General features: G+C 56.2%; 1 long non-coding RNA gene across 1 annotated transcript in view; it reads right to left on the reverse strand.

The window, feature by feature from the left end:
• Positions 1-2,188: 2,188 nt before the first annotated feature.
• LOC122463347 overlaps positions 2,189-18,237 on the reverse strand; it is an 86,391-nt gene continuing 70,342 nt past the window's right edge. Inside the window, exon 3 of the long non-coding RNA XR_006286613.1 lies at positions 2,189-4,270. This is a non-coding gene — a long non-coding RNA (uncharacterized LOC122463347). The remainder of the gene's footprint in view (positions 4,271-18,237) is intronic.

An 18,237-nucleotide genomic window follows, 5' to 3' on the forward strand; every position in this document is an offset into this window, starting at 1 on the left:
CGCGGCAGGGTGGCTTAGTCTAGTGGCATTTGTTTATTCTAAGCCCCTTGCTTTTTTACCTGTCGGTGCTGCTCGCACACCCGACCACCAGGTGGCCCTCCGGCCATGCCCGAGTCTCAGGCTCTGCAACAGACGGCACTTCGTTTTGCCAGCCTCTATATGCAGGGGAGACAATAACCCTGAGCCTGCCTGGTCCCCGCCCCCCCCCCCATCTCCCGTATACATTTGCTTTACTTCGTCTGCACTGCCAAGCTCGTTCTGCGTCTGACACACACAGCTGGGGGGGACGGTGGGATGCCGAGAGCCATGCACAGCTATAGCGCTGGGATCAAACGTACCTTGGGTCACAAGTGCAGCGAGCCAGGCGGGCTCAGCCCTTGTACCGAGCGCCGAGTTTCCTACGCTGGTCTGTGCAGAGCAGCCTGGGCGCACAGTGCTGGTTCGCCTCCCGCTTCCAGTGGCTAAAGTGCACTGAAAAGACACTGAATGCACCATCAGTTAAAACCAAGGGGTCCGGTGGCAGATTTAGTTGAGCATAAGCTTTCGTGGGTAAAAACCCCACTGGTGGGGTTTTTACACTAACACGGCTACCCCCTGAGACTTGACCCCCATCCCTTAACGACTTCCCTGCAGGCGCTTGGTCACATCAGCAATGGTTGGCGCTGCCACAGGGTGCGCTGTGTCCCTGTCGGCCCCCCCCCACATGACAATGTCTATGGCTCCCTGACCCAGTGCGGGTTTAGCCTCCGCACACGAGGTGGGAAGACCATCTAGGAGCCCAGACCGCTCAGCTGTCCGGCTGGAACCAGGCGGAAGGAAGGACAGTCTGGCTTGAGCACAGTCTGGGCCCACAGGGCGCCTTGAACCGCCACGTGCCTCCTGCTTCCTGCGCAGCATGCGAAGAATTGGGGCTTCCAGCAAAGCAAGCAGCCTCTGCCACCCGGGAGGGTCTGGTCCACAGCGGCGTGTGCTCCAGCACGTCCCGTTCAAGGCCTCCGTGGGGGAGTCAGTGTGCCCCTTTGTACCCCCGGGACATGTCTGTTCCTCCTTGTGCTCCTACAGGGGTTTGAGCAGTAAGAAAACTCCCAGGGCAGGTGAGGCCAGAGCCCAGCTGGGCTCTGCAGCTACTGACCTAGTGTGATTCCTCCCTGGCTGCTGGAACTGGACAGGGAGGGGAGGCGATGCTTTGGGCAGCCAGTGACCCACGGGAGGGGGCGGGGGGTGTGCAGGCTGTCCAGCCACTGGCCCCAGCATGCTTTGCTCTTGCTGCAGCTCGGAGAGCTCCCGCTGGCAATCTAGGCCACCCGAGCACCATCTGTGCCAGCAAGATTATTGCAAATGAAATAAGAAAGGTCTTAGCCCAGAGATTAAATATTTAATAGCCGTGTTTATTCCACGGAGAAGAACATTCCTCCGTGAAGGGAGCTGGCAGGGCAGGGCAGGAACTGGCTTTTCATAGCCCTCCCCCCCTGGTTCCACCTGCAAACCCAGGGAGACTGATGGGTGCATCTCCAGCCCTGACCCTTCGCCGTCCCTGCACTCATACTCACGGGTGCAAGCAGGTCTCGACCTAGACGGCTACCCTGGGCCTCATTGCTCTGGCCAGGCCTGTTCATGGAGCACTTTGCCAGTAGCCTGGCGAAGCAGGCCCAGCGTGGACACAGCTTGTGCTGGCAAAACTGCCCCGCCCCGCCAGAGAAACAAGCTAGAACGTACCCGTGTAACTGCGTCTGCCCGTGGGGCTCCTGCCAGCACGGCTCTGTCCTTCTGGGTCCCCCTGCTTCACACCCCAGACCAACAGAGCTAGCCCCTGCCTCGCCCAGGGGTTATACAGTGGTTCCACCCAGATCTTTCCGCTTGTTCGGCCTGCCGAGCACTAGCCCTGGGGCAGGCCCAGCCGGCGATTCAGTCTCCATGTTCATCATGGAGCCTGTCCCCCCCCAACCCCACCCCATGGGTGAGTCTCCCCCCTGCCCCATGGCTGCGCTCACATGCCCTCCTCTCTCTCGAGAGCTGCCGGTGGCTTCTGGGAGGTGAATGAAATAGAGCGGCTGAGAGATGGTGCAAAGCCAAGCCACTGGCTGTTTCCACAGCAACAGCTGAGCGCTGATTTATTTCCAGGGTAATTAAAAATGCCTAGAGCAAAGCAGCAGAGCCGCCCCCCCCCCCCCCGCCACCCACCCAGCCACCCCCGCATTGGGCCACCTCCCCCACAGACCCTTCAGCCCTCAGACGCACCACCCCAGAGCCCTCCCAGGCCATGCAGGCTCACAAGAGCAGGCACTGGCAGATGGGGGCCCAAAGGGCAGGGAAATGAAGGGAGCGTGTCCCCCACGTCCCACCCTGGGGGGGGGCGGGGGCTCTCTCCAGCCTTTCCCCCCCACCCAGCACCTCGTCGACCCCTTGTCTCAAGAGCTGCCTGCAATTTGCATTGGGCTGCAGGTCAGGGAACGTCCAGCTGGTGGGGTGTGACCCGCACCCCCCCCCCCTTCCAACTCTCATCCCACCAGAATGGCCCCAGGGGCCCGGGAGCTGCACTAAGCCAAGGACTGCTGCAAAGGGTTCTTGTCCTGGAGTCGCCCCCTCCTGCAGGCAGGCCTCGAATTCAACTCAGTGCAGCTTAGGAGCCAGCCCCCCTGCTGGCCCCCAACCTGTCTCTGTGACGGTGCCCTAGCCCGCTGGAGGGCAGCTGCCAATCAGGGCCCCGTAGGGACAGCATGGAATTAAGGCTGGTTTGAGGCTGCAACCGCTGAGGGAGAGCATGTCAGCGCAGCCATGGGGCTGGGGGGAGACCCGGAGGGAGGACAAGAGACACGGGCAGGGGGCCAGCAGGGCTCCACAGGCGAAACAAACGGGCCAGTGGGCAGAAACATCCAGCAACTACCAGTACGTATGCTCCTTGCCAGCAGGGAGGTAGGTAAGATTGCGTCATCAGCCCCCCTGGCGTGGAACATGCAGAGGCTTACCAGTGTCTGCCCCCCCCGGCTGCTGCAAAGGGCCCCGCAGCCATTGGGGAAAGCAGAGGAGAGTGCGGGAGGCAGAGGGTCTCAGGCTAGGGCAGACCCCATTCTGTGTGTGGGAAGCGCTATGGGATCTGTCATGGCCACAAGTAGCCGGGACCTCGGCTTCCCGTCATCTCACAAGCCAGGCCAGATGGCTGCTCTGAGAGACGGAAATAAATGGCCCGTCCCCAGCCGCGTGTTCCCATCACCAGGTACGGATGCAGCCGGATCGGCTCGACGACAGGAAGGGCTTTGGGATGCAGGCGCCACGGTAACATCCACAGCAGCTGCTCCTGGAACGGGGGCTTGTGTGACTCCCCCAGAGCAGCCACTGGGGATCCTTGCAATGCTGCGTGCCTGGAGCTTTCAGGATTAGCTCCCAGGATCCCCCCACCCCGAAGGAGTTAGCTCCTGGAGATCCTTTTGGGGTGTGTGAGGAAAGGCTGCCCTGCAGATATGTGTGAAAGGACGCGCTGCAACCCAAACCCCTGCCAGCTGGGAGTTCCAGCTGCTGGCACTAGTGGGCAGCAGAGAGCTGCTCCTCTCCCATCGCCAGCTCAAGGATGGGGCTCCCTGGAGTCAGGAGCAGGGGAAAGGGATTGGGGCCCTGAGAACCCGGGAAAGCTAAGGTATCAGGGGGAGGGGAGAAAGGTGGGGGATGGGGCGGGGACAACGAACCTGCAGAAAGCGCTGCAGCCTGGAGGAAGGATGGGACAGGGGCTGGCACAACCCAAGACAAGGCAGGTCCAATTCAGACACTTCTCTGGACCCGCCTCGGGGGAGCGGTTACACTGGGAAAGGACCTGAGTGGACCCGAGTAATGACAGAGGTGGCGGCAGGACAAGACATCTACAACCCAGAGACACTTATTGAGGAGCACCCAGAAAACAAAAGCAAAGGAGAAGGAAACTCTCCATCTGTCTCCCAGAGTGAAGGCGGACGTGTAGGGCTGCCCCCAGCCAAGCTGCCCTCTGAAGTCCTGCAATGTGGATTTCAGGGCAAAGCTGAATCCGTGTCCCTGCCTGTCAGCAGGATGTAAACAGACATTGTGCAAACCAGCGTCTTCAAACAAGAGAGGGGAGAAGAGCTGGGCTGCAGCTTCTTCCTCATGCTTCTCATGCATCCAGCGGCGACAGGCCTGTGTTATCCCCTTCTGTGCCCCAAATCTGGGACTGTCTTCCCTATGCAGATGACCTCATTGTGTTACCCACTGAGCACGGCACCTCCTGCTGGAGATGAGCTGCAGCACATGGGCCCCAGGAAACAACCTGGAAAAGAACAGCAACCGGTCAAGCCCCCAAACAAACAAACAAAAGTCAAACGACCCTTCACCAGGAGCAGAGCTAGGCTCCAGTGTGACTCTGCATCCCTCTGCTTCACAGCTTCAGAGTGGCTGTGAGAACAGTCCAAGAGAAAAGCACTGTGTGTTTTCCGCACCATGACAGCAACAACCTGGGATCAGAGTTTGGTGAAGGTTTATAACGTAATCCAACCCAAGATCAGACACTGCACATCTCAAGTCTCTTGAGCAGGCTATCCTGAATGGGACAAACCTGCAGTCTTGTAAACAAATGCTAGGTGGACGTCAGGATTCTGCAAACCACGGGAGAACTTGGTTGAGACCCCTGGATTAACAATGTACAGTGCAAAAAAACCGGTGATGCCAACTCCAACCCAGTAGCACCAAGCACTAGAGGATCAAAAATTAACGCTAGACAAATGCACTCCCTGTTCATACAAAACAGTACTCCTAGGCTTTCCTAGTGCCAGCCTCCAGACCAGCAAAGCAAACAGCCCCACCCAACAAGCAAACAAAGACAGAAACCTACAGAGACAAAACAGTCACCTGGCGAAACAATCGGCCTGGAAAAAAAATCTAATCATGAGATCCAGGTTCTGTTTACAGACCTGCAAATTACCTTGCTACATGCACCCATGAAGTGAGCTGTAGCTCACGAAAGCTTATGCTCAAATAAATTGGTTAGTCTCTAAGGTGCCACAAGTCCTCCTTTTCTTTTTACCTTGCTACAGTGAGAGGTTTCAGAGCAGCAGCCGTGTTAGTGAAGTCTACAGAACAGAGACAGGCCCTTGTCAAACATAGAATCCCTGATCGCCAACTGGAAATAGGAGATGCAAAGCACAGCTGGGGAACTCAGACTTTAAGGCCAGACGGGACCATCAAACTCTCAAGAGGAAAGACCATAGATACAGCCAAATGTGACACAAAGCATCAGAACCAAGAGGCATTTTTTTACTCCATCGTCCAAGAGCCCAAGGAGAGGGAGATGGTAGCTCTGAGGATCTAAGAGACTTTCCATTACAAAGCACGGTGGAAAAAGACCCTGTGTGGCCCTAGGAGAATGGCAAGAAATAGCCGAAACAGCGCCTCTCAGCCCATCATCCTGCCATCTATCTGGAAGGCTACGAAAGGATGCAAAGACTGCAGCGTTGTTTAGTCCAATTGGAAGCCCTGGCCTGGCTCGATGTGAGCTATGTCCCAGCAGACTGTCCTTGGTGGAGCCAAGAATATAGGGAGTTTTGATTTGATTTTTGGAAGAACAAAGGGGGAGGAGAAAGGGACTGGAAGGGGAGGGGGAGGAGCAGAAAGCTGGACTGGAAGGAACGGGGGTGCTGCAGATTCCATTCAATCAGATTCAAAGCCCAATTCCCCTCCGCTCTTTCCAATCCCCCACAAGCTCCCTCCAGTGCTCCCTAGTGCGTGTTGGGCGTTCTCACTTTGCTCTTGTGAATAACACCAGAAGGGACTGGCTTGGACCTTTGTGACACTGCCAAAATGGTAGCTGGTGGCTGGCCCCTGGCCGCGCACTGGTCCCCGGGTGCTGTTCCCTTCTGCAGCTAAGAGCCTGGGTAAGGAATGCCACAGCATGAATGAGGAGCGGACCCGCTGTTTAGGGCAGCCAACAATGGACCCAGGAGTGGCAGAAGGTCCCTAAAAGTGGCAGGGGGGGCACCAGTGGCCAAACCATGGCCCCACCTCCCCACGCCATCCCTTCCCCCAAGGCCCTGCTCCCTCACTGCCTCCTCCCCCCAAGACCCCACCCCCCACTTGCTCCTCTCCCCCAGCAATCGCCCACCCTTACGGATGGTGAAAAGTGGGAGGGCCATGGTCCCCTGCCCCCCCCCCCATTCCCGTGCCCCTGAATGGGCTCCATGGACCTCTGGACTCTGGAAGTCCCTCAGCTCTGGTTGCTAGCAGTAGTCCGATTGGAGTCGGGAGGAGAGTTCCTCTCAGGCCCAGGGGCATGGTTAATACCCCCTGGTTTAAATGGGGCTGGTCTTTTTACCCTAACACCAACGCTGTGACATGGGGAGATGATGCCGCACCTTTGTGACCCGCTTGGCGTTGGACTCAGGACTCCAAACCACGCACAGGCCAGCGCACCCTGGCTTCTGCCCAGGAAGAGCTCAGGACGGGGGAGAAGCAGGTCGAGTGCTTTATTGCAACAGAGACACTAGGCGGGGGGGCCTCAGGGCAGGAAAAGCCAGGGAAGCTGCAGATCAGGATGGGGGTGCAAAGCAATTGTGGTTCGGAGCGTTCGAAGCCAGAGGAGCTCCTCCATCCGTGATGGTGGAACCCTCTCTCAATAACGCTTTCTGCAGTGGTGCTGACCAGATGTTTTTCTGACCTTCACCAGATGTTCTTCTGACCTTCACCAGATGTTCAGCTGTTCCCGGTAGCAGGAAAATGGACGGCACTGGGTGAGTTTGATAGAGTTGCTGGGGCTCAGGGTGTCCCCAGAGAGCAGTCCAGCATCCCAGGCCATCTATGGCTTTCCCGGCTAATCCAGCAGGCAATGCAGCCCAAAGAGGTGCTGACAGGCTGTGCTTTGCCACAGCCGGCTGGAATGGTCTTTTGATCACGGTGGTTGTACAGTCTCACCCACCCTTGGCAGTGCACGAGCCCTTGCTCTGACACGCTCCTGACAAGGGGGAAAACCGCAGGTGATCAAAGACGCTGCCGAGTTCTTCCAGGGCTTTCACCTCTGGCGCTCGGCCGCCTTTCCCAGACTCCCGTCTCTGGATTTATAATTAAAGTTTGACCAGAATTCCTGGCACCACGCCAGCGAAAGAGGGCTGTCTCCTGTCAACTGAGAAAGCAGGCCTGTTCTTCTACTCCCCTCCAGCTCACCTTGTGTGTGTGATCTAGTACACACACGCATAGGCACACACAGACAGAGAGGAGTGGAATTCCCCCATGAGTGGGCTGTAATGTCAACCATTAAGGACAGGGAGGGGGATACACACACACACAGTGAGAGTGGAATTTCCCCATCACTGGGCTTCAAATTGCACATTGCAAATACATGCAAATACATTAGCCCAGCGACACAACCTCCAATAAGCGATTCCTTCCCCCACCCCCACCCCCGTTTCCTTGGCAGACACAACGCTGGCCCCTGAACTGCAGCCAAGGATGCTCTGGAGCCTGATCTCAGGAAGCAGGAGAAGTGTCGGAGTAACACAGACGCCCCCTCCCCCAGCCCTGTCCGGCTTGCCCCTGCACTGAGCCAGGCGGCTAGCTCTGCATCAAAAGACCTGCAATTAGCCGAGCATGGGGGTCCAATGTTCATTTTGCTCTTTAGCTGCCTGGCAAGTGAAAATCCGTGGCCACAAAGTCAACGGCAGGCTCTGGCCCAGAGGCAGAAAAGGGGTGGGAGGTGTGGGGAAGGGATCAGGCCCATTTTACGACTGTATGCCAGGCTGGCAGATGAGCCCTGAGGGCATCTCTCTGCAGCCTGTGTATTGGAGGGGGTGGTTCTCTGGGTCCAGCCCTAACAGCTCCCCTCAGGAGCCAGCGATGGTTAGAGGGAGCTGATCAGCCAGCTAGGTCCAATGTCTCTCCAGACTTTGCTTTCTCTTTTCCTTCCGTTTCCAAGTGATCGACCAGGCCAGGGTTTATGGTGCAGCAAGGGAGAGGCCCGTCCCTGTGTGCGCTGTCCAGAACTGGGTTTGCTGCACATCTGCAATGGGCTGCTCCTTCAGGTTTATTAGGTCTTTCTGGCTGCTTAGCAGGGGCAAGGCGGTGGGCCATGGTGCCAGGCTGCTGGAATTCAGACACTCAGAAGGTTGCTGCCCAAAAGGAGCGGGAGATGCAGGATCACATATCCAGGGAGGGGGGTACATAGAAGCAAACCATGTGGCTGTTGCCGCGAGCTTCCTCAAAAACAGTGCCAGCCACATCTTCCGTCCCCACAGCGGTGCCCGGGGACTCCCCGGGCTGCAGGCTTCCTCACAGCAGCACCCTGACACTGCGGGCAGGGATCCCCAGTCCTGTGAGCTTCCTCACAGCGGTGCCCTCTGTACGCTCTCTCCATACACTGCTGTAAAGGGCTCGCTTCGGAACAGAATGTGACACGTGAACAGGTTGTGTTTAAAGTCAATTTAGCAAACGTGCTTTAACGAGCACAGTTCTAAACAGGACGGGGCACCTAGCACTTAATAAGGCGTTAGCTGGGGTGGTCCACCCTAGGATTAACTGCACCCAGCTCACAGGTCTTGACTGGCCTCCCTGCTCCTCAGCCCGCTCCATCCACATGGAATTCCTCCGCCAGAATTTTGCTCCGCTTCTTCAGCCCAATGGAGTGAGGAACAATGGCCCAGACGTGGCGTTGTCCCTGCTCAATCCCCATTTCCAGGCTATTGACACCCGATTGGGGGGGATGAGGAAACTTTCCAACCTCCTGAATGGCTACCATGGAAACCACAGGAGAGGCTGGAACGTACCCATGGGAACAGCTGTCTTCACCCCCCCCCCCATTTCACACAGATTGGAGGGGGCGATGCCTGGAGAATGAAATGATTCCCTCTTTAAAGGAGAGAAAAAAGATCTGGGGCTGTAATGGGAAGTTGGGGGCTTCACTGTTCAGCATTCAGCCCCTTAGGGATGGGCTGGGGGAGATGCGACCCACTAGGGCTCCTGGAAGATGGGAGGGAGAATCCCCAGGCATGGCACCAGGACAGCAGAGGGGAGGCTGCCAGCCTTGGAGAGGTCAGCACCAGCACTAGGAAATAACTAACGGGCCAGGCGTGCGGGGCAAAAACACCACCCTGTGTGCATGGTATGCCGGCCACAGGCCTCTGTGGGGAGGTGCCATGAACGTATTGGACCACACACACCTCCCATGACACAGACTCTAGGGACAGGCCTGGGGAGAAGGGCTGGGGTCTCTGACCAACGGTCCCTGATTCACGGTGGCCCTTCATCTCAGGGTGACCCTGGCTCACAACCAGTCTGTGCTTTGGCTTCCCCCAGGGATAATTGCTCCCCTGGAGTCCTGCTTCTCTGAAGACCCCATAGTGACTGGGCTCCTACTCTCCGGTTGGGAGACATGAGACAGGCAAGGACCCTGCCAACTCTCCAGGATTTCTGGCCCTGGGAAGGACAGGGACAGCCCAGCCCCCAGCGTCAATACCTCCACACCACCCTCATCACTGCCCTGGGCAGTGCGCCAAAGAGCCCCTCAAACTCCAAGGGTCATAGACACCCCCAAAATACTGACAGTCAGGACAAGGTCACCAAGAAAGCCTCCGAGCTTGAAACGTTCCCCCGTCACCCCACTCTGAGGGGAGGTGGGTGGGTGAGGGGGATTCCAGCCCCATGAGCTGGTAGAGCAATTATCCCATCCTATTGGCTGGATTCCTGCTCCGTGTAGCTTGGGAAATGGCAGAGGAATCTCCACAAACCCACAGGGCCTCCAAGGAAAGGAACCGGAACCGTATGAGGCACGATGCAGGGGAATCGCAGGGACTTCCCAGATCCGCCATCCCTAACAGGTGCCAACAGGTGTCCTCCAGGTGGGGACAAAAAGAGGTTTGTACCAGGAGGAAGGAGGCAGGAACGCAGCAAGAAACAGATTCCCTCCTGTTAGCACCAGTTAGAGCATCAGCTCAGACGCTTCCATCATAAGGCAATGGTTGCTAAAGGAGGATGCTGAAAACCTCCTTTCAGTAGGACACAGATCTCCCGCCAGCCTAGGTCAGGCCCCCCACGACTCCACCCACAGAACCTGGGTTCAGTGCGCACTTCATGGAGGGAGCTGGTGACCCCGTGCCCCACGTCTCACCAATGTCACTGATCCACATGAACCGGGGCAGCCGGCACCCCCTCACTTGCAGAGGTGTCAACAAGCCAAAGGTGACATCGGCCCCATTGCTAGAAGTATCAAGAGAAGCCGGTGCTGCAAGGAGCCGCTCCAGGGGAAGAGGGGAACTCCAAGGATGCAGAAACAGCGTCCGATCCGAAGTCCGCCTGGGGGTGGCTGTGACACCGTTCCACTGCGGGCCCCTGGCAGAAAGCGCCGGCAGCGGAGTGGTCTAGAGGGGGGCACTGAGGCGCTGGTGGGGGGCTTGGAGAGCCAGGCTCCCGTCAGTCTCACACTAGGGAGTTGAGCCCTCAAAGGAGGAAATCCAGTCGGCGTGGGTTCCTCAGAGAATGGTATTGACGCTCTGTGGTGAAGTGCTTTGAGATCCTCGGATGGAAGGCACTCGACCTTAGGGGTGTGGCATGGGTCATTCTGAAGCCGTCCTGGCTCTCAGAGGCCGGAAAGTGGCACCTAGCAAGGACTGGGGCAGCAAGGCTGTGGCCCCTCAGCACAGGTTCCTGAATTCAAGGAGCCCGTCAGTTTCCTCAGTAGAGCCAGGCTGAGCAAGGGGTTAACTTGAACCCTGTTCCACGGTCCCCCTAAACGGCAGAGCGCGGACAATTCCCTCAGCCCTTCCAAGGTTCAAACCACTGGGGTGGAAGCCAGGCCTCAGTCTCGCAGGGCAGACAAGTTTTAATGGCACAATCTCATGGCTCAGACCGATGAGTGGAATTGACTGACGAGCCCGCGGACTGCCCTGGGAGAAGCAGGAATGCCAGGCCCCAGCGTCTCTCAGTAAAGGCTTGATGCTCTGTCCATCCAGGTATCCATCCCAATACAGAAGTGCTGGAAACCCGAAGAGCTGAATGCCTTCTCCCTTCCCCGTGACCCAGTCTAGAGAGGCCCTCCTGCCCGTAGCCCCAGCTCCTCAGTGTCCCTCCCTCCCCCTTCCCAGGGCTTCTACCTGCAACCAGAATGAGCAACTGTGCTAGGATGGCACCTTCCCTGGTATGGTGGCTGACCCTGCACCCTGGCCAGTCCTGCCCATCCCTGCACAATCCTCCCTGAGTCTATCGCCAGGGAATGGAAACTGCCAGGGAGGTGGAAATCAGATAGACTCTAGTCACCCATCCCCCCGACCCCTAGACCGTGTAAAGCAGCCCCTGAACCAGCTGCTGCGAGGTTCTTTGGCAGACAGAGCTTTGTGCCGGCTCAGCTGGAGAAGACAGATTGCCTGGCCAACAACAGCCCCCTGCCACTGGCCTTTCCGCAGGCCCTGCCCGGCGAGCGTGCTGGCTAATCTGAATGTTTTGACGTCCACGCTGGTGTGAAGCGCAGCCCAGGGGCTTCCGTTCCAGCTCAGCTCCGCATTATCTCTCAATAAACTGTCTCAGCTAAGCAAACGGGGGCTAAGCCACTAATTCCTGTTCTGTCTTTTCTCCCCAGCCGACCCACACGGTTCCCATCACCACGCGCCTCCCCCAAGACATTCACATCCACACACACACCTGCGCTCCCCTTCAACAGGCCCTGCTGTTACCATCCCCTGACCCGGGAAAGCCCTTGATCCCAGCAGTCACTGTCGCTCCTGGTTAATTTTCTTTTGTTTCAATGAGTTGGGACATGGGCAGATGGAGGCGGCGGCTGGCTCGGGGCAGATGAGGCCATTTGGCAGCAGGAGGCACCCAGGTCTCAGTGCTCACTCCAGGCCCATCCACCAGGACACATGCTTCAAGCAAAAGGGGAGCAAATACCCTCCCCAAACATAGCCCCTTTTGGGGCTGCCCCTGCTGGAGGAAGGGCTGCAGCTAGCCATTGGCCAGGGAGTCCAGGAATCTGCCAGACCTGCCAGTGGAATCTTAGAACTTAAGAACGGCCAGACGGAGTCAGAGCAAAGGTCCATCTAGCCCAGTCTCCTGTCTTCCGACAGTGGCCAAGGCCAGGTGCTTCAGAGGGCATGAACAGAACAGGTGATCCCATGGGTTTCCATGGGACCTGTGTTCCTAATGACAGGGCTGAACTGAACCAGGAGCTGGCCCCACACCAGACTTGTTTTATCCTCAGTGGGATTTATTGCTGGTCATTGTAGCAGAAACACCCAGCTAATGTGCTAAGCCCACTATCCCGAGTCGCCTCCCGCTCCTCCCCAGGGGACTCAACTGCCCTCTACCAAAACCTCCAGCCTCCCCCAGGACAGCTTCTGTGGTGCAATCAAGCCTTGTCCGCACTCCAATCTACAGCACGATGTGAACTGGTGGGGCAGGGGCAGCGTAAAATACATGAAACTTAACACCCAGCCAAACAGCACAGGGGCTGCTGGACGTGGTGCCTTGGTCGGTCCTATCCGGAGTCAGTAAACAAACTCGGATTTCAAAATTCACCTGCAGCTGTGGCAGATTCCCTGTGCGCTGCCAGCTCCTGGGACCTGGCCATAGACTCTAGGGTCAAATTGCCACTGAAAATGCAAAGCCTTGCCTGTGGAAGTGTCTCCTCTGGGTAGCCAGGTCCCCTCTCCGGGTCCCCTTTGGCTCGTTCTCAGGAGCTATCCACTCTGATGTGAACCACAAGGCCAGTGTCAAAGCATCCAGGAGGAGGGAGAACGAAGCCAGCTCCACCTGACCTGACCCCCATTGGACCAGGTGATGCATCCGCGGGCCAAAACCAAGCTCCCTCTAAGTCTACGTGCCAGCATCGTTCCACAGGCGATATAGTCCCATGGTCCCGCAGCCCTTAGGTAACTATGGATGTGAGTCACAAAGCGGAGAGATGAGCTCGTGATACCCTAGCCCGCTCCTTTCCCAGCACAGCTCACGCCTTTGGAGAACAGCAAATCTCTCTCTCTCTAATTAGGCAGCCACAGGCATCTCCCTCATGGGATAAATCAGACACCTGGCTCCAACCTGGTGTCGTTCACTTGATCCCCCCTCAGGCACGTTTCAGTGGATTCCCTGCCTCTAGCCTCCACCCCGAAGCACCCCTACCTCTGACAGCCAGAAGGCCCCGGGAGGCAGTCCAGAGGAAGCGGACCCGAGGCTTGAGGTGAGCGGTGCTCGTGGAAAGAGCTTGGTGGTCTGTAACAATGCTCGCACTTATGTCCAATCTGCGCTAGAAAGGGTTTGCCGGTAGAGGGGTATTGGAGACGCAGTTCATGCCAGCATACGCTGCTCTCGCTTAAACCGGTGCCCTGAACACAAAAGCCACAGGGTGAATATAAGGACTTTGGTGCCAATATCACTTCAGCTGTACAAGAGCTTTTCCCGGTATAAAGACGTAAAATCTCACCCCTGTGGCCAACACTGTGACACCAGCAAAAGTCTTAAGCGCAGGCCAGGCCTGATATGGCAGCTTCCACCTCCGCAGCTCAGAGCACTTGATAAACCAGTGGCGGAGCATTTCTTCCCTATGCAGTTAAATGACATGCCCAAGATCATCCAGTGAGTCTGTGGCGGGACCAGGAAAAGAGAAGCCCAACATCGCAGCGCTCACTGCTAAGCCATACTGCCTCCCATAACCCACTCACCATAATAGTCAAGGGAGGGTAAAACAAATGGGGCCCCGCTGTCAGATCCACGTGGCACGGGAGTGCACAGGAGCCGCACGCTGGGGCTCAAGGGCAGGACCTGGCCTGTTATCTTATCTCCTCCTCTGGGCCGTCCTGTTTATATTAAGCACCTTCTGCAAAGGGAAGGGCAGGGAACCCTGAAAGGTTGTATCACAAGCTCTGAATTGGCTAATGGTGCCTCAGTTCAGTCACCGAGCCTTTGGTGACACATTTCCTGCCAAGGGATCCCTGAACAGGCAACTCAGCCTTGAGGATAAAGCCCAGGCTCTTCCCCCCGCCCTGCACGTAACACACCCTGCATCGTGTCAGGAGCCTGGCTCCAGGGACTTTGCACTGTCCTCAGACTCCACCCTCTGCAGGGTGGAGGGAGAGTGTGTATGTGTGTTTAAAATCCTCTCCGTCCAGAATTGCATCATGCCATCAAATGCTCCCGAGACGGTGGCTTTTCCACTCATGCTCTTTTCCTCTTTTTGTCTCACTTGCTTTGGAGGAGGAGGAGGGGAGGGATGGGCACCTACTTGCTGAAGGGTAAAAGGAAGGATCATGCTACATGCTGGTAGTATTTCCCCAGTAGGGCCCAGCTCCCAGCTGAACTCCCATGTTAACACAAGCAGGGATCCCGGCGTTGAGTTTCTTCATGCCAGCGCCCCACCCTCTGCCAGTACCAGCCAGGACTCACTGGCATGCGCTCTTCACACCCCTGGCTAGGATACCGGCAGCGTGAGCTTCCTCACAGCAGTGCCCTGCCAGAGCCAGCTAAAGCTGCGAGTTTCCTTACTAGCTATACCTGATGACCCCAACTAGCATTGCACCCTGGTGACCCCTCTTACAGCTGGGTGTCTTGTCAATTTCAGCACTCACAACTCCAGGGCTGTGAGCTTCCCTACCACGGTGCCCCATCAGTGATAGCTCAGCTTCCTGCAAGGGCAGTGAATTCACAGGTAGATTATCAGCTGGGAGAGGTCAGACACTGGTTGTCCATGGCAGCTCCTTCCAGAATCCCTGATGAAACAGGAAAGTTCAGTTCCCCAGGCCAGTTTATTTGAACAAGGATTGGATGATCAGCCCTGTGACTGAGTGCAAATAGCTGCTAGCCTGTCACAAGAAGCTTCTTTCCACTGAAGTGACTGAAGCATCCTGGGGACACTCCTGTTGGCACATTCATCTTGTGACACCTGAAGATGAGGTAAATCTTGGCTTCTGTCGGTAATCCCTGGAGACAGTCCCTGCGCCTCAGACAGATAATGCGGCCTGCACTGTCAGTTTCTAAACCCACAGAGTCATTAGTCATTTGGGGCTGAGCCGGCCAGGGAAGCCTGGTTAGATTCCCACACGAGGAACTTCCTGCTGACCCCTGGGGTAAGGATCAGAACGCCATCCCTGGATTTCACACCCGGATACACATCATTCCAACAGGAAGGGCAGAAATGTCTGTTACCCATCTCTACAGAAGATGGGGGTGAGAGTATATGTGGTGTTGCTGTACCTGAGTTGGTCCCAGGATAGTACAGAAACAAAGGGGGTGCGGGAATATCTTCTGTTGGTGAGAGGGAGACAAGCTTTTGAGCTTACACAGAGCTCTTCCTCAGGTCTGGGAAACTAACTCAGTAGTCCCTGGTAATAAATACAAGAGTGTGTCAGTCTAACAGAAGAGGGGAAATGAACTCGTGGTAAAAGGCACAGGCCTGGGAACCAGGATACGTGGGGCCTATTCCCAACTCTGCCAGATCCACTGTGTGACCTTGGAGGATGCATCATCAAAATCACTCTGAGCCTCAAGTGCCCTGTGAAAAGGGGGGTTGCCATTAATTCATAGAGGGTGGTGGGGGTTAATTTAAAGCAAGTACAAATGCTTTGACATCATTTGCTGGGAGCTGCTTTGCAAGAGTGTGACAACCCAGGAGGAAAGGGAATTGCCGAGTGTCCTCCAATGGGGTGTCACTAGAATTTGACCCCTGCCTGGTGTGTTTTCAGAATGACTGCAGATGACCCCAGAGGTTGTGATGGGGGCATATGCTGCAAGCTAGGTGGAAGGGAATGGAGAAGAGAAAATGTAAGGCAGATAAACATCCTGACAATGGGATCTTTTAGGGTGTGGAACAGTCTCTCCAAGGGACAAAACTGGGACTTTTATGGCTCCTCTAATGAACAAGCCAGGATCAGCTCTGACTCATGGGAAACAAGGCAGACTAGACAGGACCTAACAAATTGTCTTTTCCATGTCCTGGGTTGCAGTACAGAGCAAGATACCTGCTCAGTCCTCTTGGGGCTGTAAGGGAAGAGGAGGGAATCTCTAGCCTGTAGAAATAACAACAAGATTTACGGAGAGGGGCTTTTCTTTCTCAGTTCAGGGATACGTGGGGGAGAATAAATCATATTGCCACAAATCAGTTCTGAATCCAATCTCTGGCTGTACTTTTAATCTTTTCCTGGGGCAGTGTGGTGTGTTATCTCTCTGATTACTGTCGCTTTGATTTGCTGGGGGATAAAGCCATGGATGCTGTGGGAGCTGGAGAGAGAGAGAGAGTGTGTGTGTGTGTGAGAGAGAGAGAGAAAGAGACAAAACCTTGTGGGCCTCTCTCCTTCTCAGCCCACTTCTGGAGGAAACCTGTAAATCTCCAGCTGCCTTTCCCCTGTGTTAGGATTTCCTTCCTTCCATTGAGAGAGGACCCTGAGGTTAGATCACAGATGCTGAGCTCTCAGACCCCAGGCGGTGAGAGCATGGGCACTGGGATGCCAGACCAAAGAGTCACTGAATCTTGCTACTTAGATCAGCTTGTGACTGGTCAATTGATTCTCCAGCGTCAGCTCTGCAGGGAACCTGCCCGCTGGGGTGAGCTCATCCCAGTAAGGGTGGGAGATACACACGGATCCTATCTCGGGCGGACACACGCTGGGCCTGCTTTGTGTTTAAGCCGCAACTCGTGTTGACCCTGATGTCTGAGGTGGAGGTGCCACCGGAGTGGGGAGGCAGGTCTGCTCGGGCTAGATCACCCGCAGCCTCACATCAGCTTTCACTCACCCCCGAGCCATCGCTAAGAGCTTCCTCCACTTCTCAGAGGGCCAAATTCAGCCCTGCTTAAGCCCATGAATGTCACGGGAGTTGCATCCACTTACGCCGGGTGTGAATTTGGCCCAGAGAGCCCAGTTTTGGCACTGGATGAGGAGACATTTCAGAGATTTTTCTGCTCCTCTCCGGATCTAATCCCTGCACTGCTGAACCTGTGCCCCCCCTGCCCCGCCCCTTTCTTCAAGGCAGCACGTGGTCTCGGTTGACTGGTAAGTGCTGTCATGACCCCTGGTGCTGTCCTGCTCCTTGACCCCTCGAGGTTCACCGCGCTGCCTGCATCGTATTACCGCACTCATCACCCTTCTGTTCAGCTGCTCTGAAACAATGGGGCTCGGAGCGTCTGTCACTAGGGATGCGAGGGCAGCCAGCACGAGTGAAGGCCAGGGCAGAGGAGCCATGCTGCAGGGAATCTCACTAGTGTCCTGCGTCCCGGTGGAAGAGGCTTGGGGATGTCGCGACCATAGCCAGTGGGGGATCACGCTGTATCTGTGTCTGAGCTGGGCCTGGCAAGGCTCTGAAATACTTGTTCTGGTGCATCTGTTGTGTTTCATGGGGTTAGGGTGACCAGGTGTCCTGATTTTATAGGGACAGTCCTGATTTTGGGGTCTTTCTCTTATATAGGCTCCTATTACCCCCCACCCTCTGTCCCAATTTTCCACACTTGCTGTCTGATCACCCTACACGGGGTGGGTGAAGGGTGGCAGAGAATGAATTCCAGGAGAAGGGGCCTTCGTGGAGAATGCCCTGCCAGCAACCCCCTCTTTTATACTCGGGATGCTGAGCAGCATGACTGATCTCAGCTGCAGCACTATGGTCCGGAGGGAGGGTGTCCCCACATTTAGCTGGTTAAAGTCATAAGGAAAGGTCCAAGGCTGCTAAGTTGTCCTCTCAGTCCTGAGATGGATGAACATCATCCACGTGCGACCCCAGCACGTTCACCGGCGAATGGGGCACTTTCGAGGGACCCGGGAGTTAGATCCAGGGAACTAAATGGGAAGAGGGCAGGGACACAGAATTGCCAGCTAATCAAAGCCAAAACCCACAGTGGTAAGTGAAGGAAGGGACTTCTGTGATGCAGCAGCTCCGATGGGGAGCTCCATCACCGACCCGTGAGCGGCATGTTCCAGAGGGAGGCGCTGAGGCGCTGGTGTCCTAATGAGACAGGCCTGCCTGGGTCTCAAAGGGCCAATGGTTTTGGAGAGCAGGGGGGCTCTGGTGAGTCTCGCTGCAGAGAGTCAGGAGCGTGGAGGAATCCAGTCAGTGCGGGATCTTCAGAGAAAAATTTCAGTTTCAGCCCCTACATTTGTTTTGGAGATACGGAGCCTCTTGTTTCCCCTAATACGCAGGGCAGGCAGAGAGGCACAGGCATCTGCCATTACACAAACCCAAGACACTGCCACACTGGCACACCTACACAAGACCTCAGGAAGGTCTGTTCCTTTCCCAAGAACCCCAGCAAGAGATGCTGGTGCCAGCTAGTGCAAACATCACATCAGGGCT

This window comes from Chelonia mydas, chromosome 19 (genome assembly GCF_015237465.2).
Source record: "Chelonia mydas isolate rCheMyd1 chromosome 19, rCheMyd1.pri.v2, whole genome shotgun sequence".
Taxonomy (NCBI): Eukaryota; Metazoa; Chordata; order Testudines; family Cheloniidae; genus Chelonia; species Chelonia mydas.